This window comes from Tribolium castaneum, chromosome 3 (genome assembly GCF_031307605.1).
Source record: "Tribolium castaneum strain GA2 chromosome 3, icTriCast1.1, whole genome shotgun sequence".
NCBI classification, from domain to species: domain Eukaryota; kingdom Metazoa; phylum Arthropoda; class Insecta; order Coleoptera; family Tenebrionidae; genus Tribolium; species Tribolium castaneum.
This window is the reverse complement of record NC_087396.1, coordinates 6782501-6790535: the sequence shown is the minus strand read 5'-3', so window position 1 is coordinate 6790535 and position 8035 is coordinate 6782501. Positions and strand designations below refer to the sequence as shown.

At 28.8% G+C, this 8035-nt stretch overlaps 1 long non-coding RNA gene across 1 annotated transcript; it reads left to right on the top strand.

The window, feature by feature from the left end:
- Nucleotides 1–5509: 5509 nt before the first annotated feature.
- LOC135265724 (uncharacterized) lies at nucleotides 5510–6734 on the top strand. The gene is made up of 2 exons (XR_010333537.1): nucleotides 5510–5782; nucleotides 5834–6734. It is a non-coding gene; the product is annotated as an uncharacterized LOC135265724 (long non-coding RNA).
- Nucleotides 6735–8035: the final 1301 nt, after the last annotated feature.

Sequence of the window (8035 nt, the reverse complement as noted above, 5' to 3'; positions counted from 1 at the left end):
TCAGCTTGAATTTTAGTAAAAAGATAAAAATTGATAGGAGTAACTGTTTTCGAGATATGAGCAAGAAACCAAAACACTGTTACCTTAATTAAGCGTTTGCATATAAGCAAATTTAGTACTATTAGTATTATTATTATTAATGTTAATGTTATTAATATGACGATTAAAGACAACTTTGAAACCTTTAGTGACTTTAATGTCTTCTTCTTTTTCCTCTACTAAAGTGTTAGACACAATTAAATTAGTTTAATTTCAGTTTTTCAAACATTTTATTTTAAAGCAAATTTTTGTTAAATATTATTTATATCCAACTCTATAACTCGCTTATGGTTGGTCCTACAAGAAAAATGCAAATAACTATTTTGTAGGAAATTTTATCAGCTTTAATTTTGACAGAAAGATAAAAATTGATAGGAGTAACTGTTTTCGAGATATAAGCAAAAAACCAAAGTAAAAACTGTTACCGTTTCAGAACAAAAATGTAATTCAGTTTTCAATGTTTGAGACGAAGACGAAAATGCAGCATTTAAAATCGACTCTGAAGACTTCAGTGACTTATATGTCACCCCCTTTTTTTTTAATAAAGTATTGGACCTAATAAATTAAGTGTATTTTAAATCACAAGACATTTTCTGTTAAAGCACTTCTTTTTTAAATATTAATTATTTTCAATCTTATATCTCGCTTATGGTTAGTCCTACACAAAAAATGCAAATAACTATTTTGTAGGAAATTTTATCAGCTTGAATTTTAGGAAAAAGATAAAAATTGATAGGAGTAACTGTTTTCGAGATATGAGCAAGAAACCAAAACACTGTTACCTTAATTAAGCGTTTGCATATAAGCAAATTTAGTACTATTAGTATTATTATTATTAATGTTATTGTTATTAATATGACGATTAAAGACAACTTTGAAACCTTTAGTGACTTTTATGTCTTCTTCTTTTTCCTCTACTAAAGTGTTAGACACAATTAAATTAGTTTAATTTCAGTTTTTCAAACATTTTATTTTAAAGCAAATTTTTGTTAAATATTATTTATATCCAACTCTATAACTCGCTTATGGTTGGTCCTACAAGAAAAATGCAAATAACTATTTTGTAGGAAATTTTATCAGCTTTAATTTTGAAAGAAAGATAAAAATTGATAGGAGTAACTGTTTTCGAGATATAAGCAAAAAACCAATAAGAAAACTGTGACTGTTACTGAACAAAAATGTAATTCGGTTTTCAATGTTTGAGACGAAGACGAAACTGCAGCATTTAAAAAAGACTCTGAAGACTTCAGTGACTCTTATGTCACTTTCTTTTTCTTCTAATAAAGTATTGGACCCAATAAATTAAGTGTATTTTAAATCACAAGACATTTTCTGTTAAAGCACTTTTTTTTAAATATTAATTATTTTCAATCATATATCTCGTTTATGGTTAGTCCTACATGAAAAATGCAAATAACTATTTTGTAGGAAATTTTATCAGCTTGAATTTTAGTAAAAAGATAAAAATTGATAGGAGTAACTGTTTTCGAGACATAAGCAAGAAACCAAAACACTGTTACCTTAATTAAGCGTTTGCATATAAGCAAATTTAGTACTATTAGTATTATTATTATTAATGTTATTGTTATTAATATGACAACTAAAGACAACTCTGAAACCTTTAGTGACTTTTATGTCTTTTTCTTTTTCCTCTACTAAAGTGTTAGACTCAATTAATTTAGTTTAATTTCGGTTTTTCAAACATTTTATTTTAAAGCAAATTTTTGTTAAATATTATTTATATCCAACTCTATAACTCGCTTATGGTTGGTCCTACAAAAAAATGCAAATAACTATTTTGTAGGAAATTTTATTAGCTTTAATTTTGAAAAAAAGATAAAAATTGATAGGAGTAACTGTTTTCGAGATATAAGCAAGAAACCAAAAAAATGTTACGTTAATTAAGCGTTTGCATATAAGCAAATTTAGTACTATTAGTATTATTATTATTAATGTTATTGTTATTAATATGACGACTAAAGACGACTCTGAAACATTTAGTGACTTTTATGTCTTCTCCTTTTTCCTCTACTAAAGTGTTAGACACAATTAATTTAGTTTAATTCCGGTTTTTCAAGCATTTTATTTTAAAGCAAATTTTTGTTAAATATTATTTATATCCAACTCTATAACTCGTTTATGCTTGGTCCTACAAGAAAAATGTAAATAACTATTTTGTTGGAAATTTTATCAGCTTTAATTTTGAAAGAAAGATAAAATTTGATAGAAGTAACTGTTTTCGAGATATAAGCAAAAAACCAATAAGAAAACTGTAACTGTTACTGAACAAAAATGTAATTCAGTTTTCAATGTTTGAGACGAAGTCAAAAATGCACCATTTAAAAACGACTCTGAAGACTTCAGTGACTTTTATGTCACCTCCTTTTTCTTCTAATAAAGTATTGGACCCAACAAATAAAGTGTATTTTAAATCACAAGACATTTTCTGTTAAAACACTTTTTTTTAATTAATAATTATTTTCAAACTTATATCTCGCTTATGGTTAGTTCTACATGAAAAATGCAAATAACTATTTTGTAGGAAATTTTATCACCTTTAATTTTGGTGAAAAAGTAAAAATTGATAGGAGTAACTGTTTTCGAGATATAGGCAAAAAACAAAAAAACTGTTACCTTAATTAAGCGCTTGCATATAAGCAAATTTAGTACTATTAGTATTGTTATTATAAATGTTATTGTTATTAATATGACGACTAAAGACAACTTTAAGACTTTAGTGACTTTTATGTCTCCTCCTTTTTCCTCTACTAAAGTGTTAGACACAATTAATTTAGTTTAATTTCGGTTTTTCAAACATTTTATTTTAAAGCAAATTTTTGTTAAATATTAAAAACTATAAAATGGCTTAGATTGCCTAAAAACACAGATCACACATAATCTTTTGCATAAAAATGAGAAAACGCTCATGTAACACACAAAATAAGCTCCATTTTTCCTTTTTAAAAGTATTATTATTATTATTACTTTTGTTACTATTACTATTATTATTATTATTATTATTATTATTATTATTGTTATTATTATTATTATTATTATTATTATTATTATTATTATTATTATTATTATTATTATTATTATTATTAAAAACTTATATTAAACAGACAGAAAACGTCGTATTCTGACACAACTTAAAACACAGATCACACATGATCTTTTGCATAGAAATGAGAAAACGCTCATATAACACAAAATAAGCTTCATTTTGGCTTAGAAAACTAAGCTTACTTTTACTACTACTATTATTTTTATTTTTATTATTATTATTATTATTACTATTATTTTTATTATTATTATTACTATTATTATTATTATTATTATTATTAGTATTATTATTATTATTATTATTAATATTATTATTATTAAAGACCGATTATAACTTTTGTATAGTAAATGTTTTTATACCAGTTTTAAAATGAGTTATTAATTTTAGACAATTTCTTGCCTAAAAACACAGATCACAGATGATCTCTTGCATAGAAATGAGAAAACGCTCAGATAACACAAAATAAGCATCATTTTTGCTTAGAAAAACTAAGCTTTAATTTAGAAAGAAATTTATTATTATAAGTATTATTATCATTATTATTATTATTATTATTATTATTATTATTATTATTATTATTATTGTTTCTTTTATTACTATTATTATTATTATTATTATTATTATTATTATTATTATTATTATTATTATCATTATTATTATTATTAACTTTTGTATAGTAAATGTTTTTATACCAGTTTTAAAATGAGTTATTAATTTTATTCAATTTCTTGCCTAAAAACACAGATCACAGATGATCTCTTGCATAGAAATGAGAAAACGCTCATATAACACACAAAATAAGCATCATTTTTGCTTAGAAAAACTAAGCTTTAATTTAGAAAGAAATTCATTATTATAAGTATTATTATCATTATTATTATTATTATTATTATTATTATTATTATTATTATTATTATTATTATTATTATTATTATTATTATTATTATTACTATTATTATTATTATTATTATTACTATTATTATTATTATTATTATTATTATTATTATTATTATTATTATTATTATTATTAACATAGATTCTTTGCTGAGGTTAACACCTTTATAGCAAAATATCAAGAAATACGGTTTCGTGTTAAATAAAACACCATTGAATAATGAAAAATGAAATACAATTTTAATCTACAGTTAAATTAGTTAATTAATAAAGGTTAATGTTAATTATTGTAATGTGTCATATTGATTCTTGAAGGAAGAAACAGTAACAGCTGCAACAACGTTATCAGGCAAGCCATTCCATATATCAAATGCACGATTTGTCAAATAATTCTTTCTAACGGTAGTCTTAAATGGTTCTTTTTTCAGCTTATAAGAATGACCTCTAAGTCTGTCATGATATTGAATTTGCAAGAAATTGCGTGTTACTCCAGGAAATAAACCATGAGTAAGCCGAAAAATTTGAATTGCATCTGCCCTGTTTTGACGAGCACGTAGATCTGGTATTTTGAGTATTTCAAGACGTTGTTCATATGAAACTTGTCTTAAACAGTGTGTCCATCTAGTTACCAGGTGCTGAGTTCTTTCCAGCAAATCAATATCCTTTAACAAATAAGGTCTCCAGACTGGAATGGCAAATTCCAAATGCGGCCTTATGTAAGTGATGTACACCTTTGAAATAAAACTGACTGAAGGATTTGGAAAAACATGCTTTAGCAAATAAAACATTTTACGCGCTCGACCCACTGATGCTAGACATTGCTCTGACCATCCTAACTTATCATTTACAATGACCCCTAGATCTTTGGTTGAGGTTTTTACACTCAGGAGTGTGCCATTTATATGGTAAAGGTACTTTGGGTTGTTGTGGCCACACTGAAGTACACAGCATTTTGCAATATTTAGTGGTATTTGCCACTTCTCGCTCCATTGGAAGATTAAATTAAGTTGGTCTTGCAAGTCCGTGACAAGTGGGTTCGCAAATAACTTAATATCATCCGCATATGCTGAATAGCTGTCCAGTGAAAACAATAAATCTGCTGTATATAACAAGAATAAAATTGGTCCAAGAACTGATCCCTGTGGGACCCCACTTAATACTGGTTTAGAGTACGAAAATTTACCACAGACTTTTACACAATAGTTTCGATTTAATAGAAACGCTCGGATCCAATCAAGCAAATTTCCTGTTACACCATAGGACTCCAGTTTTGCTAACAAGAGATTGTGAGGGACTTTATCAAAGGCTTTACTAAAATCAAGGTAAATTATGTCTACAGGTTGGTTAGTGTCTAACATTTTTGTCCATAGATTTGTGCAGGATAGCAAATTTGTGACAACTGACCTACCTGGTAAAAAGCCGTGCTGATGCTCAGGTATTAAATTATTTTTTCTCATGTAAGTTAATAGTTCCTTGACTATAACTTTTTCCATAATTTTACAGCATGTCGACGTGAGACTTACAGGTCTATAGTTAGCAGGATCAAGTTTATCTCCTGACTTGTACAAAGGCGTGATTGTTGCTTGCAACCACTCGTAGGGCAAAGTGCCTTGTAAGAATGATTTTGTCATCATTTTGGCAAGTGGGCCCGACAACGAAGCAGCACAAGTTCTCAGGAGTTTGGGAGGTATCTGATCCGGACCTGGAGCTGTATTTAATTTAATGGCACAGAGTTGGCTTTTTACCAGATCCGGAGTAAAATTAATATAAGACAACCCACTAAATGTACTTGTAGGCATAAATGACGGTATATTATTATTAATGTTTAAATTATAGGTAGCAGCAAAACTGTCCGCTAAAGTGTTTGCAGTTTCTGTATGATCGGAGCAGAGTAGACCTGAAGCATTTCGTACTAAAGGGACCGACACACGACTAGAGATAAATTTACGTACATGGGAATAAAATAGTTTTGGTTTATTTAATATAGAATTTTCATAATTACACCTGGCTATTTGTAAATCAGATTTTAGTTGGTTAGAAAATCTTTTATAAGCAGAAAAATTATCTTCAGTAGGCTTCCTTTTAAATTTTTTCCATAATTTAGCTTTGTATTTTATTTTGTCAAGCATGTGTTGATTTATCCACGGTTTATCTTTTCTCAGTCGGTTTGTAAACAGTCTGGAATTTGTTGTAATGCAAGTTTGTAAAATCGATTTAAAATGTTTCCATTGTTCTTCCGCATTTAGTGAATCTAAACCATTCCAGTCGTAAGTCAAGAGACTTTCGTCTATGCGAGTGTAGTCAACAATTGATGTTGTTTTAATTCTTGCATTTGGCTCTGAATATATCATAATTTGTAACTCAATTTCGATTTTTGAATGATCAGATGTACCTACAGGATTCGAAACGTTTAAAGACGATACAAGGTTAACGTCAGACAAAATTACCAAATCAAGTAATGAAGGACGTTGTTGGGATCTAAATCGTGTAGGTTCAGTGACTATTTGTGACAAATTATTCTCCAAGAGCAATTCAGAAAATTGTTTTTCGATGATTGTTTGACCTGTTGTGTTTTTAGCAGACCAGTCTATACATGGAAAATTGAAATCTCCCATGATAATTAAGTTAGGATACTGATTAATAGTTGATTGTATGGTATTAAATAGATTTTTATCATTTTCGTGATTGTTAAAAGACGCTCCTGTTGGTGGTCTGTAAATACATGCTATAACAAAGGTTTGTTCATTTCCTTCAAATTTTAACCATAGAGAATCATAAGGTTTAACAGATATGCAAATTTGAGTAATTTTAAAAAATTTTGAAATTTTAATTTTATCTACATAAAAACACACACCGCCACCTTTTTGAGATAGGCGATCATCTCTGTAAATAGAGTAATTTTCAATGTGTACAGCATCATCAGAGATAGACGGATTAAGCCAAGTCTCCGTGAGTGCGATAATAGAAGGTCTAAATTCAGTTACTTCTAATAACAAATCATTAAATTTTGAAGATAAAGATGCGATATTCGTATACAGAAGAGCCATTGAACAAGGGTAAATATTTAGTTTTTTTGATGTGAAATAATTTTTGGTACGTGGTTAACGTATTTAATTGTCAAGTCCTTTTCGCCAACATCAAGTCTTCGCTTTAATTCATCACGCAAATTGTTTAAATGCTTTAGTTGACCCGGGGTTTTATCATCACTAATAGTAATGTGAGCAAATTGTGGGTGCTGCAGCAAAGACGATTTTTTCTTCAAGCATAGACGTGCCATTTGTTGAGTTTTAAATTGCAATTTTAATAAGCGAGGTTTATCACCGACGGTTTTTCCTACGCGAAAAACATTTTCCGAACCAATCACAAGTGATGGATCAATGACCTAGAGGACATCATTTACCACATCCACGTCTTGTTTATTAGCGACAGGTTTAACATTGTACATAATAACATTGCACGCACGAGCCGACCTGTCCACAGATTCGGCGATAATTTCTTCGCGGTTTATAGCTTGAGACGTATTGTTATTAATAATAAGAGATTCGAGTTTGCTAAGACGCTCATCAAATGATGATTTTATGTCATTTACGAGTTTTTTAATTTCTGAAATTGCTGTGATAGTTACGTTGCATCTATTACAAAACAGTTTGATATTTGGAGAGCGAGACTGAGAAATAAAGGCGATTTCATTTTCGCTTATTTTGAGGCAACGACAGTGAATATTTAGCGAACAGCCGTCACACACCACGATAGGTGTATCACGACTTACGCTTTTAAAACAGTGGCAGCAATTAAATTCAGCCATTAAATTTAGTGATTTAAACTGAAATTAATGAAATTAATGTAGACAAAATTTGGACACCAGACGCTCACTCTGCGACAGAGCGATAAATACTAAATTTTCACTGCGCCGCGCCGCCGCGATACCAGCTGATGCTGCTATAGAGGGGCGAGCGCTATCTTATACTGCCGCGATAAGATATAATTATGCGTATCTAATGACGGATATTAACGAATTAAACAAGAATAACTTACCGA